At 41.4% G+C, this 15,077-nt stretch overlaps 1 non-coding gene across 1 annotated transcript; it reads left to right on the top strand.

The window, feature by feature from the left end:
* The first annotated feature begins 13,739 nt into the window (after window positions 1-13,739).
* On the top strand, window positions 13,740-13,872 carry LOC119920020. Its single transcript, XR_005447791.1, has one exon. It is a non-coding gene; the product is annotated as a small nucleolar RNA SNORA7 (small nucleolar RNA).
* The last annotated feature ends 1,205 nt before the right edge of the window (window positions 13,873-15,077 follow it).

The raw sequence follows: 15,077 nt of genomic DNA on the forward strand, positions 1-15,077 counted from the left end.
CTATGATGAACACTGCTTCAGTGTATGCTTCATTGCTAGTGGACTGGTTATTCTAATATCTCATTGTAAACCTACCCTTTTGTTTGATATAAAGTATTGCACACAAGTGAAATCGGTGGTACTGTTTGAGAAATCTAGGTTGTCTCGATAGAGGATTTAAGAATTGTATTTGCTGAAAGAACACGAGGATATCAGAAATGTAGGCAGTAAATAAGTCTACTCAGTGCAGGTCCATTGTTTAACGTGTGGGCAGAGAACATGTCTACCAAGTCTGTTATGTTGTACTCTCCCAAGCACTTAGTACAGTGCTCTGCACACAGTAACTGTTCAATAAATACAACTGATTGATTGGTATATCAGAATCTTCATGTTTAAATGTTGCCCCTCATTTCCAAATGAACAAACATAGAAATCATGAAAGGTACTTTCTGTTACGAATTTATAAAGGAACACCGGAAAACCACTGTGCTGATTCATACTTAAAGGGTATGGAACTGTGATATGGTAGAGATTATATTTGGAGTTTGGTTTAGCTAGATTTCTAAAACTAGAATAAATAGCTTTTCCACTATCTGGCCATGTGTTTCCTTTAGGTCTACATTATCTGCACATACAAATAAGTCAACAAACTGCTGATCTAGAGATCAAGAATGCAGAGCCTTAAATCCATCGAGGCTAATTAGAGCCTGACTAATACAATCATAATGCTTTAGTCACATATTCGCTTATGCTGTTTCACAGGAAAACATAAAGGTGCACATTTATTATTTAGACCTGTTTTCTGAGATTAGAATTGCTTTCCCCTCATACCAGAGCAAGAATTGCTCAATGAAAAGAGAGAATTAGATGGACAAAGAACATTTACCTGTCTGCCACCATGTAAAAACCCCGCTTTTACCACACAAATTTAAAAGCTGTGGAATCTCCCCACCTCAGAGCAGCAGCTGTGGCTTCAATGAACGTTTTCTCAAAGGAAGGTTGTTAGAGTTCAGGATGTTTAAGGATGGGGAACACATTACAGTGAAAGGATTACACTACCAAAGAGGCACCTGTTTTTTCATAAAATATCCTAACATTTAGGGGAGCAAATAAAAATGAGATGTCTTTCCTTCTCTTTTCTCTATAGGGGTGAGGTGATCCCGTCAGCCTTAAGACAGTTCTGAAGTCCAGGGGGCCACGTGTCTAATAATAATAATAATAATAATAATAATAATAATAATAATAATAATAATAGTATTTGTTGAGCACTTACTATGTGGCACTGTTCTAAGCACTGGGGATCTACAAGGTGATCAAATTGTCCTACGTGGGGCTCACACTCTTAATCCCTATTTTACAGATGAGGGAACTGAGGTACAGAGAAGTGAAATGACTTGCCCAAAGTCACACAGCTGACAATTTGCAGAGCCAGGATTTGAACCCATGTCCTCTGACTCCAAAGCCCATACTCTTTCCACTGAGCCATGCTGCTTCTCTAATCCAATCAATCTATTAATCAATAATCAAATGACTGGAGATTCCCACTGAGGCTACAACAGATGCTTTGAAATGGAGAAATTCCTTAGAGTTCTCTTCCTCAGCCTTAGCAGTACCCAAAACCTTGTGAGCAGGGATTGTGTCTACCAACTCCATTATATTCTCCAGGCATTTAGTACTCTGCATACTGCGAACACTAATAATCCCTATTTTCCCTCTAAGCCCCTAACTTTCCATCTGTCAATTCTATTATGGACCCATTATCTTTAAATTTAGCTAAATTCCTACTGGTACATTTTGGACTGCATAACTTCCTGAGGTAATGAATTGCCTCTGCACACCCTGTGTGGAGCAGAGCTTGTTGGGGTTGAAGTTGGCCCTTCCACCTTCAGGTTTCAGTGAGTGCTCTTTGTTGTGGGGTGGTGCGACTTGGTAAACAACAATTCCACATTCACATGTTCATCCCAGAACTTCAAACATATCCCCTCTGTCTTCAGCTTTCAAGATAGAAGAGCCTCAATCTTTTCAGTCTACCCTCATCTACCTGATCATTTTGGTGGCCTTCATCTGTACTTTCTCCAGCTACATGTGCTATGACTTTTTATTTGTATTTTCTCTTCCTTTCCTGCTTTGACTATCATATGGGGTACACATCTTGACTTTGTGAGAGAATACCACCTTTTTTGCCTCAGCCCCACCCCTGATTTTCTTCAGCTTGGAGCCCTGTGAAAGAGAAGGATTAGTCCCCAGTCAATTAATAGCCATATTTCACACCTATATTCAGAGGCCTGAACTAACTGCTTGTGAGAGTACAGTGGAAATAGTACTCATGATCCTTGGCCTTAAATAACTTGAAGTCTAGTGGGGTAGACAGACAAAATAAATTACAGATAGGAGGAATTAACAGACTAAATAAGGTATGTACAAAAGTGCTTCAGGAGTGTGAAGATCTAATTGTGTAGGTGGCATGGAGACAGGCCTCCATAGCCTCTAGCCCATTCCTGCCTTGCCTTACAAATGGTTTGACACAATTTGTGCTAGAGAGTGTGAGGAGTTAGTTCCACCCTTGGACTGCCCCATCATGGCCCTTTCATAGGCTGAGTCTGAAATGACGCTTGTGTGAGGCTGTTTTGTTCATGAGAAGAGTGAAGAAATTATTCTTGCCCACTCGGCCTTGATCTCCACTGACTTACCTTCTGCCCACCCCACTTCATTTCTGCCAGGGTGAAATTTGGCTTTTTAAGACTGTATCTCTTCTAGTGGACCACAGAGAACCTAAGGGATAGGACATCCTGGCCAAATCACCAAAGTTGTGCCCTCCCAATAAAGAATCTGCTTCTCTTGACCCTTTCTGGACCATACCAGCCTATTAGAAATGAGACAGATGACAAGAAATGAGTATCAGGATCTAGTGCTGATCTACAGCAGCCGTGATCCTGTTCCGGGGATGGAAGAGAAGAAAAATCATTCTGGCCGCAATCCCATGAAAGGTATTCTTCTCCCCTGCCGAGGGCAAAGAGTTGGGTTCATCCAGGGATTCTAGGTTTATAGAAGAGCCTGGGCCAAATCAGTCATCCACATGAAGAAAGAGATCATCCAGAAAAATATAATTACATAGTTCAGCTTGTGCTTTACTATATCAAAGTCACTGAAAAATTAATGAAAAATCTTTTCTCTGCTAAGACAGTCAAACCTTTCTAACTATTTATAGTTCTTCTTTCTTGGATTCACCATGGACCCAATCCTTCATCTCTCAGTCACCTGTGACGTTCCTTTGCACAGCTACTAGATCTCCACACCAGAGGATACAATAGGCCCGTGGCACTTCCATTTTTTTGTTGTTGCTGGTTTTTTTTAATGGTATTTGTTAAGCTCTTACTATGTTCCAGGCACTGGTCTAAGTGTGGGGGTACATACAAGGTACTCAGGTTGGACACAGTCCATAACCCACATGGGGCTCACAGTCTTCATCCGCATTTTGCAGATGAGGTAACTGAGGTGCAGAGAAGTAAAACGACTTGCCCAAGGTCACATAGCAGACAAGTGGAGGAGCCAGATTAAGAACCTAGGTCCCTCTAACTCCCATGTCTTCTTCTGCCTTCAGTACTTCTCCGTCTGGATGTCTGCCTGCCATCTAAAACTCAATATGTCCAAGACTGAACTCCTTATCTTCCCTCCCAAACCCTGCCCTCTCCCTAACTTTCCCATCGCTGTAGATGGCACTACCATCCTTCCCGTCTCACAAGCCCACAAACTTGGTGTCATCCCTGACTCCGCTCTCTCGTTCACCCCTCACATCCAATCCGTCACCAAAACCTGCCAGTCTCACCTCCACAACATCACCAAGATCCGCCCTTTCCTCTCCATACAAACCGCTACCTTGCTGGTGCAATCTCTAATCCTATCCCGACTGGATTACTGCATCAGCCTCCTCTCTTATCTCCCATCCTCCTGTCTCTCCCCACTTCAGTCTATACTTCATGCTGCTGCCCGGATCATTTTTGTGCAGAAACGCTCTGGGCATGTTACTCCCCTCCTCAAAAATCTCCACTGGCTGCCTGCCAACCTACGCATCAAGCAAAACCTCCTCACTCTTGGTTTCAAGGCTGTCCATCACCTCACCCCCTCCTACCTCACCTCCCTTCTCCCATTCTGCAGCCCAGCCCACACCCTCCACTCCTCTGCCGCTAACCTCCTCACTGTACCTCATTCTCGCCTGTCCCACCGTCGAATTCCGGCCCATGTCCTCCCCCTATCCTGGAATGCCCTCCCTCCGCACATCCGCCAAGCTAGCTCTCTTCCTCCCTTCAAAGTCCTACTGAGAGCTCACCTCCTCCAAGAGGCCTTCCCAGACTGAGCCCCTTTTTCCTCTCCTCCTCCCCATCCCCCCCACCCTACCTCCTTCCCCTCCCCACAGCACCTGTATATATGTTTGTACAGATTTATTACTCTATTTTATTTGTACATATTTACTATTCTATTTATTTTGTTAATGATGTGCATTTAGCTTTAATTCCATTTGTTCTGATGACTTGACACCAGTCCACATGTTTTGTTTTGTTGTCTGTCTCCCCCTTCTACACTGTGAGCCCGTTGTTGGCTAGGGACCATGTCTATATGTTGCCAACTTGTACTTCCCAAGTGCTTAGTATAGTGCTCTGCACAGTAAGTGCTCAATAAATGCGATTGAATGAATGAATGAACCAGAGGATCTGGTTCCTATCCTTAATTTACCTTTGTATGAACTTGGGCAAGTCACTTAACTTCTCTGTGCCTCAGTTCCCTTATCTGAAGACTGGGATTCAGTGCTTCTTCTCCCTCCTTCTTAGACTGTGAACCCCATGTGGGACCTGATTATCTATTATGTACCCTAGAGCTGAGTACAGTGCTTAACATATAGTAAGCACTTAAATACCGCAAATATTATTATTAGGATGGGGAGGGGAGGGGAAGGGAGGGAAGAGATATGATGGCTTAGCGATTCCTTTGGGATTCTTCAGTGAGTGCTCTGTGGCCTCTCTGTGTGGCTTGGTCCCATCTGAAGTGAAATGGTGATATTCCTTGGTTGGAGACCCTGGCATTAGTGACTACCTAATTGTAAATACTTCTGAACTTCTTAGCTGGGTAGTGCAGCTGTTTGAGAAAGAAATACATTACTTTGTCTGGCTTCTTTGTGGAAAGAGATTCAGAGAACTTACACTGAAAATGGAATTTTGGGAAAACATCCACACATTCAGTCTTCTTGACAAGACTTCACACTCTTTGTAAAACTGGACACATGTCTACTAAAAGTTAAATGAAAACTAGTCAAGTATAAAACCACATTCCAAAGAGTTCAATCTCTCAGGAATTACAGTGTATTGATTAGATCAGAGGACAAATTAGACAGCATCTAACACTGAGAACAAACCCTGAAATGTGATGATCAATTAAACATTGTAAACCTAATCAGAGCAGTCTCCTTAGTCAATCCTGATCTAAAAAACAGCCAGTGTAGTTAGCTGCATTATGAAATTTTGGAAATGTTGGATGATGTGTGAGAATCAGCCACTCAGCAAATTGGTCAGCTAAGACAGAAAATTGTCCATAATGAAAAGAAGATGCTTTAGATTAGGTAGATGAAGGTATCTAAAGGTACCAGAGTCCTGTCCAAAGTCAGACAGGAAATATACCCACTTAAAATGCAATTTATGTTACCATCAAAATCAATGTTATATTAGTCCAATGCAATACATTCTTTTCAAATAGTAAGGCTAATTCTAGGTTAATTCAAAAGTGCATATCTGCTTACTGAATAAGCTCCTTTAGGCAGAGATCATACCTTGGTCAACTCTACTGTATTGTATTCATTCATTCACTTATAATAATAATAATAATAATGATAGCATTTGTTAAGCACTTAATATATGCAAAGCACTGTCCTAAGTGCTGGAGAGGTTACAAGGTGATCAGGTTGTCCAACCGGGGGCTCACAAGTCTTAATCCCCATTTTACAGATGAGGTAACTGAGGCACCGAGAAGTGAAGTGACTTGCCCAAAGTCACACGGCTGACAACTGGTGGAGCTGGGATTAGAACCCATGACCTCTGACTCCAAAGCCCGTGCTCTTTCCACTGAGCCATGCTGCTTCTCTTCTTCACTTCTCTTTCCTTCTATTTACTGAACACTTACTGTGTGCAGAGAACTACTAAGCACTTGGGAGAGTACAATACAACAATAAATAGACATATTCCCTGTCCACAATGAGCTTACAGTCTAGAGCCTGGGTGACAGACATTAATTTAAATATAAATAAATAAGTGCTTTAGGGCTTCCAGAGGAGAAGAACAAAGGGAGGAAGTCAGGACAATGCAGAAGGGAGTGGGAGAAGAGGGCTTAGCCAGAGGCAGGATGTAGGCAAGGGATATTTGTAGTTTCCCAAGAGTTTACTACACTGCTCTGTACACAGTACCCACTCAAAAAACATCACTGATTGATTGATTAAAGCCAAGAATGGTAGAAGAGCAATTCTCCTGAACTTAAAATGGAGAAAACATCCATTAATCATATACAACACAATTTTTTCTTCCTGGACGAAAGAGAAACTGACTCTAGAATCAGACAAATGACTTCTAATCTTGTCTCTTTTACAATAATGCCACTGTGCATATATGAGGCACCAGCACGGTTAAGGATTGAATGGTTTTTCCCCTGGCAATCTTTTAGTTCAACTCCAGTCCAGTACAACATCATATCAACAATTATAACTCAGACTTTAAAAATGCAGTTGTCCCTCTCTAGTATTTACAAATGTGTACTGAATAGAACTCATTGTGGACAACGCCACTTTCCTCCCTATCTCATAGGTCCATAACCTTGTCATTATCTTTGTCTCATCTCTTTCATTCCACCCATATATTCAACCTGTCACCAAATCCTATTGGTTCGGCAGTGTGGTCTAACCCAAGCCTCGGAGTCAGAAGGACCTGACTTCAAATTCCGACTCCGCCATTTGTCTGCTGTGTGACCTTGGGCAAGTCACTTAACTTCCCTGTTCCTCAGTTATCTCCTCTGTAAAACTGTTGGATAAGACTGTGAGCCCCTTATGAAACATGGACTGTGTCCAGCATAATTAACTTGGATCTACTCCAGTACATAGTACAGTGCCTGGCACATAGTAAGTGCTGCCAAGTGCTTAGTACAGTGCTCTGCACACAGAAGCAGCATGCCTCAGTGGAAAGAGCCCGGGTTTTGGAGTCAGAGGTCATGGGTTCAAATCCTGACTCCACCAATTGCCAGCTGTGTGACTTTGGGCAAGTCACTTAACTACTCTGTGCCTCAGTTACCTCATCAGTAAAATGGGGATTAAGACTGTGAGCCCCCTGTGGAACAACCTGATCACCTTGTAACCTTCCCTGCGCTTAGAACAGTGATTTGCACATAGTAAGTGCTCAATAAATGCTATCATTAATAAATATGATTGACTGATAAACAAATGCCATTTTAAGAAAAAGGTGAGATAGGATAAGTGCTTGGAGCATTCATGTGAAAATTTTCCTTCGAGTTTGCAAATCTTGTATGGTACAAAGCAAATCATTCTGTTCTGAAGCCAGAGAGAAAGAGACCAGTTTTTTTTTGTTAAGAATTACTGTAAACTGTTGCTTAAAGAGCGCCTTAGGCCCCGGTACTCAGCACTTTATGCTGTGACCCCTTTCATCAGAATCATCATTATCACTGTTAATTGAGCTCTTTCTGTGGGACATTATATCAGTTCCTTGAGAAGTGCATTAAAGAAATATAAAATGTGGACTCTGACTTCAAGGACCTTTCCAAAGTTATCTATCTAACCAGTCAAATAGCTCTCTATCTCCTAGTAACCTCCTGCCTTCATTTCTCACCTAGACAGGCAACAACTACTACCAGCAATTGCAAGAATTCTTGGCCTACATTAAGGAAATAGGCCTAAGTTTCTTTGAGATGCGCAGGTGAGGGTGCTTACATGGCAATTACTTTGCCATATGTATCATATCTGTACAGTGCTTTGTGCACATTTAGTGCTCTGGAAATACCACTTATTGATATTGTGTATACTAAACAAAGATGGGAAAACCTACCTTAAATAGAGCATTATTTCAAGAACAATTACTACTATGGGGTCCCCAGTATTTACAGATAGAAGCACACTTTACAGTTCAGAAAGGATTCAAGAAGAAAGGAGCCTATCAGCCATCTGGTCCTGTTATATATCATTCTTGGTAAATCATTCATTCATTCATTAGTCATATTTATTGAGCGCTTACTGTGAGCAAAGCACTGTACTAAGCATTTTGCTATGTCGCTATAACAAATACTATATTATATAACAAATACTATTTTAAAAAGTCCCCAGACATTTGTCTAGCCTGTAGTTCTCAATGAGTTATCTATAAACTCAGTTCTTCTGTGGCTCTTGCTATTTTTGTACTCACCCTAGGGTTTACTACTGTGTTTTAGATGCTGAAGGTCATTTGTATTTATTATAGTAAATCTTAGGGAGAGTACAATAGAAGCAAGACCCACTTTCCCTGCCCTGAAAGAGCTTACATTCAGAAAACAAAATTGTAATACCATATTAAAATTTAAAGTAATGAATTACTATCCATCATAACTACACCCAAATCTTTAGTCTTAAAATCAAGAAGTTCATGAGGGGTGGAAGTTCCACATCTAGTTACATTTTAGAAACAGTTTGGAAGTGGGTGGGTAGAACCATTCCTCTACTGTTACCAAATGTTCTTGGGCTTGGTTAAGGGGATATGGAATCTAAAAAGGAGCACCACATTTGTCACTGACTAAGATGCTTTCTGCTGTATGTCCTTAACCCTTATTCCAAGGCCAAAGCCTCTTTTTCTAAACAGTTATTTAACTTCTGGAAGCTCCACATTTCAGATGGGTAGCTCTGAGAAATCACATCTCAGCAGCAGAGCAACACAAGCTAGGAGTCAATCCTTCTTAATTCCAGTCCTAACTCCATCAATGATCCAATGACTGACCTTAGGCAAGTCACTTAACATCTCTGTGCCTCAAATTCCTCTGCTGTAAAATGGGGATAATATTACCTTCCTTCCTCCATCTCACAGGTATGCCATGAGGATTATGATTGTGAAAAGACTTTGGGAAAAATAAAAGCACTTTGTAAATTCAAGGTACTATTATCATCATCATCATCATCATCATCATCATCATCATTATCACTATTATTCTATGAAGTGGGAAGAACAACTAAGGTGATGTCCTGTTTCCGTGATTTCACATATTCAGGAGTCACCAATATACACTCTCGGAAAAATCAACCTTTTAGAGTAGGGATGGGCAGTGCCCATTCATGCCCAGAAATTAGTCTCTAATGGTAGGATATCATTTCAGTATTTGCCTTTCACAACTCCAGTTGCCAAGAGGCAGTCAAATCCATGTTTGCAAACTTCCTCCTGACTCCATGGCTCTCTGGTTCATTCATTCAATCATATTTTTTGAGTGCTTACCGTGTGCAGAGCACTATATTAAGCGATTGAGAGAGTACAATGCAACAATAAAGAGACACATTCCATGCCCACAACGAGTTCTGCTTCCCCGCCACACACACACACATTCATCCTTCCTTATCTTCTTCACAATGTTGAGCAGAAGCTAACAGATTAAGCCAAGTGCAGACATAATGTAATATAAATTAGTAGGCTTGCCAGCCTTTATCCACCACATTGTCAGAGTGTATTATCTGGTCTATCTAGTTCAGAGCAGTCAGTTAAATTTTCTCTTATCAGAAACGGAGTGTGAAGTGTGGTAATGTTGCTAAGTGCAGAACAAAAATCTCTCTTTTTTGCGTTCCATGACTGCTCCAGGCAATATTCTTGGAAACCTCTGACTAGGAAGGAAAAGAAGGCCCTGAGATATATACAGTGTGACAAGTCAGGAGGCTCTGCTTCTCCGTAAACCGTCCTGTGAACGGCAGTCGCCTGTGGCTGTGACATTACCACACTTTGCTCAGCTTCAGAGAGGGAAATTTAACTGACGACGGCTATGAACTGAAGCCGCTGCCTAAACCAGGTAATACACCCTGACAATACTGTCAGGCTAAAAAGGCTGTGTTCCTATTGATTTCATCGCATTAGAGAAATATTACCCTGAGCTGTGTATGTTTGAGAGTATATGTGAATACTGTGGGACTATCAAAGGGAAAGGCACGCTGATTTAGGTAGAACAGGACTCATAGAGTTAAATTCCCCAGTGCGATGACTGAAACAGAGTATTTGGCAAAGTGGAGTTTGGGTTGCCATTGATTGTAATTATAATTAATCCTCAATCTGCATCAACTCTAACTGGTTGCCTTCATTCCCAAAACAAACAGGTGTAGATATATTCTTTCCCTCACTTGATGATTAAAGGTGGAAGTGTCCTTGCTTTCATCAGATGATGAGTTTAGCATTAACTAGGTGGTGAAAGGAGGAGGAAGGAGGGTCATTAAAAACTCTGTTGCAAAAAATAAGCATTCATGTATGGATTATTTTCTCAGGTTTGACCAAATTTTCTAAATCTATGCAGTGTTGTCCTGAGAGGGTCTCAGGAGGACAGATTTTTATCACATTAAGTTGTGGAGGCAGGAAACATCAATAAGTTAAAGAAGAATTTGAATATATTAATGGATGAGATCCAAAAAGGATTATTAGAGGAAAAAAAATTAGGGAATTTAGAAGGCACATCCCTTACAGTGAGGATGGTTAAGGAGGGTGGTTATTGTCCCAGGGGATAATATAGGTGTGACTTACCTAAACTACTTTTGATTAGAATTTGGCCCTTGCTGGGCACCAATATCTGATTGCCTTCCACATAGTTGCAAGGATTGATTCACAACCTGTTAATAAATTCCATCCTCTGGTTCCTACATACAGGATCTGATTGCCTGGATCATCTGTCACCAACACCAAATTTTTCTCAACCTTTGCTACTTGTCATTACAGCTGGAGGGAAGAAATTTCAGGCCAGCAATTTAACTTTGACTAATATGACTTATATAGACAGGAGACAGTTGGCTTTCCTTCCAGGGTTTAAGAAGACTGTTTCTCCCTGTATAGATCTGAATGAATAGATCTGAATGAATTCTGTGTCCACAACTGAAGGCATAGGCTGTGGAGAGGGGAAAAAAATGAAAGCAGTCTGGAGCTTTATATATTATTTATTTCCATCCAATAAATGAAATCATTTCCCTAAGGATCACAATATATTTTAAACACCTTATAAAACACACAAGCTTTTTCTTACCGTGTTAAGGGGATAGAATGTAATAAGATGGTGGATAGAACATCAGTGACATCAAATAGTTGGAAAAAATCTCTGCTTGCCTTTTCTTTCATCTGACTCTTAAACAGAGTACTATCAACAGAACTACCACAGAAAAAGACCATGCACACATATTCATATTACCAGTAATTAATTCATTTGCACTGAATTCAGGGAAAACATTTTATGTTTTCACATTGCTTTGAATGCTTAGGGTATGCAAAACCTGAATTGCCTTATTGTTTCCTTCAGCTGTGTGATATCAGTCTGTTTCATTTGGAAATATCTCATACTGAGCCATAATGATAATTGTGATATTTGTTTAGTGTTTTCTATGTGCCAAGTACTGTACTAAGGACAGGGTTAGGTGCAAGATAATAATAATAGTAATGGTATTTGTTTAGTGCTTACTTTGTGCCAAGCACTGTACTAAGTCCTGGGGTGGTTACAAACAAATTGGTTTGGACAGACCCTTTTCCACATTGGGTTCATAGTCTAATAGGAGGGGAAACAGCTACTTAATCCCCATTTTACCGGTGAGGAAACTGAAATACAGAGAAATGAAATGACTTGTTCAAGGTCAAATGGCAGTGTGGCTTAGTGGGAAGAGTATGGGTTTGGGAGTCAGAGGTCATGGGTTCGAATTCTGCTCTGCCACTTGTCACCTGTGTGACTTTGGGCAAGTCACTTCACTTCTCTGTGCCTCAGTTACTTCCTCTGTAAAATGTGAGCCCCAAGTGGGAAAAAAACCCGATAATATTGTATCCCCCCCCCCCCCGGGCTTAGAACAGTGCTTGGCACATAGTAAGCACTTAACAAATGCCATTATTATTACTATTATTATCATATGTGAGAGCTGAGATTAATAATTCTGGTGCTTGCACTTTCCCACATGGGGCTCACAATCTCAAATCCCCATTTTACAGATGAGGTAACTGAGGCCCAGAGAAGTTGCCCAAGGTCACACAGCAGACAAATTGAGGAGTCAGGATTAGAACCCATGACCTTCTGACTCCTATGTTCCTGCTCTATCCCCTACATCATTCAGCTCAGGATTACCAGTGCTATCTAAAAGACATGACATATGTCCTCAGTTTTTGAACCAGGGCATCTTGTAATTATATCACTGTCCATCAGCAATCAGTATGACTTAGAAGCAGCATGGCCCAGTGGAGAGAGAACAGGCCTGGGAGCTTGAAGGACCTGAGTTCTAATTCTGGCTCTGCCATTTGTCTGCTGTGTGACTTTGGGCAAGTCACTTTAGTTCTCTTTCCCTCAGTTACCTCAACTGTAAAATGGTGGCTAGGACCATGAGCCCCATGTGGGACATGGACTATGTCCAACTTGATTAGCTTATAACTACCCCAGTGCTCAGTACAGTGCCTGGCACATAGTAAGCACTTACCAAATACCATAAAAAAGTCATTTAGAAAATACAGTACTGGACTCACCATAGAGCCATAGCATCAGATTTCACCTATCAATGCAACTAATCCAGATACACCCATCAAACCAGCTAAATATCAAATTCCTGGAGAATACGGATGCTGCGAGATTCTTGGTGACAGCGTCACAAAAGTCCTACTGGAACAAGGATCTCCAAAAATCTGAATAATGACATGAATAGTGAATGGAAGCCTCTCTGAAACACTACCTCAGGTAGCCATCAAGACAGTGGGCTTGACAAGCAGATACCACCAAGTTTGACTAGATGAAAATAACTAAAAATTAAAGCAAATTTGACCAAAGCAAGAAATACATCAGTAACACCTTTCAGCTCTACGTGTTTATCATAAAATTAAACCCTGGACACACTCACGCCAGGTCATGATAGATCTAGTTAAGCAAAATGCAAGACCAGTGGTGGGAGATTAAAACTGAAGTAGTCCAGGGATATATTGACTAAATTTTTAAATCATCACTAAAGAAGCTATCAGCTATAGAGAAGCAGTATACCCTATTGTATAGAGCATGGGCTTGGGAATCAGAGGGATCTGGATTCTTATCCAGAATCCACCACTTGTTTGCTGCTGTGTGATCTTGGGTAAGTCACAACTTCTCTGTGCCTCAGATACCTCATCTGTAAAATGGAGATTAAGACTGTGAGCCCTATGTGGGACAGGGACTATAACCAACCTGATTAACTTGTCTACAACCCAGTGCTTAATACAGTGCTTGGCATACAGTTGGCACTTAAATACCATAAAAAATGTCCCAAACACATCACTATGGCACTAAAACACAGCACAGCAGATATGATCTTTGCAGCTGACAGATACTGCAAAATTATCAGGAACAACACAGAGACAGGCAAAAATAATACATCAAGTCCACGAATTTGACTCGGGCAGAAAATGGCACAAAGTTTGAGAATGACCAAGAAACCAACCACAGTGTATCCATAAGGATAGATGAGAAAAAACAGTGAGGAAGTGATAAAAAAAATTTACGTCAGGTCTATCATCTCCATCAACCTCTCAGAGTCGCACCTGGAGAGTTTCCAGTACTCTACCAGTCTTGACTATGGGAGGGAGAGTCAAGCAGAGGCATTTCCATTCCTAGCTTGGGCAGTGGTTAGTGAGCAGAAGGCAATCTGCTACAAGTCAAAACTCACCTGTCCCGGCCAGCAGTGGCATAGGAGTGAGTTGAGAGTGGAGATTCAAGCTTACTGCATGGAAGGAGGCATTGGTAAACCAGGTCTGTATTTTTCCCAAAAAACTCTATGGATATGCTACCAGAATGATTGCAGATGGAGGTGGGGCGTTCTAGGAGGGATGGGTCCACGGCATTGCTATGGGTCAGAGATGACAGCGTAAGTCAAGAATCATCTCCAACAGTCTCCCCCTCCTCCCTGTCCCCCCATAGACTCCCAGTTAACTTGGAATCTGCAGAATTATTGCTATTATTATAATCATCATTATTATTTCTAAAGTGCTTAGTATGTGCCAAGCATTGTTATAAGCTCTGGGGAAGATACAAGATAATCAGATGATGATGGTGGTATTTCTTACTATGTGCCAAGCACTGTTCTAAGCACTGGGGTAGATCCAAGGTGATCAGGTTGTCCCACATGGGACTCATAGTCTTAATCCCCATTTTCCAGATGAGGTAACTGAGGCACTGAGAACTTCAGTGACTTACCCAACGTCACACAACTGACAAGTGGCAGAGCCAGGATTAGAACCTACAACCTCTGACTCCCAAGCCCATGCTCTTTCCACTAAGCCATGCTGCTTCTCAATCAGTTACAGATAAGATTCAGTCCCTGTCCCACACAGGGCTCACAGTCTAAACAGGGGGGAAATAGATGAAGAAACTGAGGCAGAGAGAACTGACTGAGATCATCCAGTAGGCAACTGGCAGAACCAGGATTAGAACCCAGGTCTTCAGACTCCCAGGGTTGTGCTCTTTCCACTAGGCTACACCACTTTTATTGCTTTTCATCTCTCCTGAACTGCTATACTCTTGGAAAACCGTAAACACTCAGCAGCAACCCAAATACACAAACTGAACTGCTTATTTATCTTCCAGGCCCTATTTCCCAGACAGTTTTTTGCCCGTGGAAATGTTTAAGCGTAAATTTTGAGCGGGATCTCTTTCACACCCTCTAACTAAGGTACTAAAAAGGGAATTCACAGGAATTCATAAGATGCCATAAGCAATGTTCTCTGAAGTGTAAAAGAAATGAATATGATAATGGCTTTCAAACTAAGTTCTTTTTGGGAACATGTTTAGTTCACTCAGTGCTAAAGACCGTTTAGGCTCAATCTTCAGGTGCACAGACTGGAAGATGGAAAAAAAAAACCCGA

Source organism: Tachyglossus aculeatus, chromosome X1 (genome assembly GCF_015852505.1).
Source record: "Tachyglossus aculeatus isolate mTacAcu1 chromosome X1, mTacAcu1.pri, whole genome shotgun sequence".
In the NCBI taxonomy this organism is placed as follows: domain Eukaryota; kingdom Metazoa; phylum Chordata; class Mammalia; order Monotremata; family Tachyglossidae; genus Tachyglossus; species Tachyglossus aculeatus.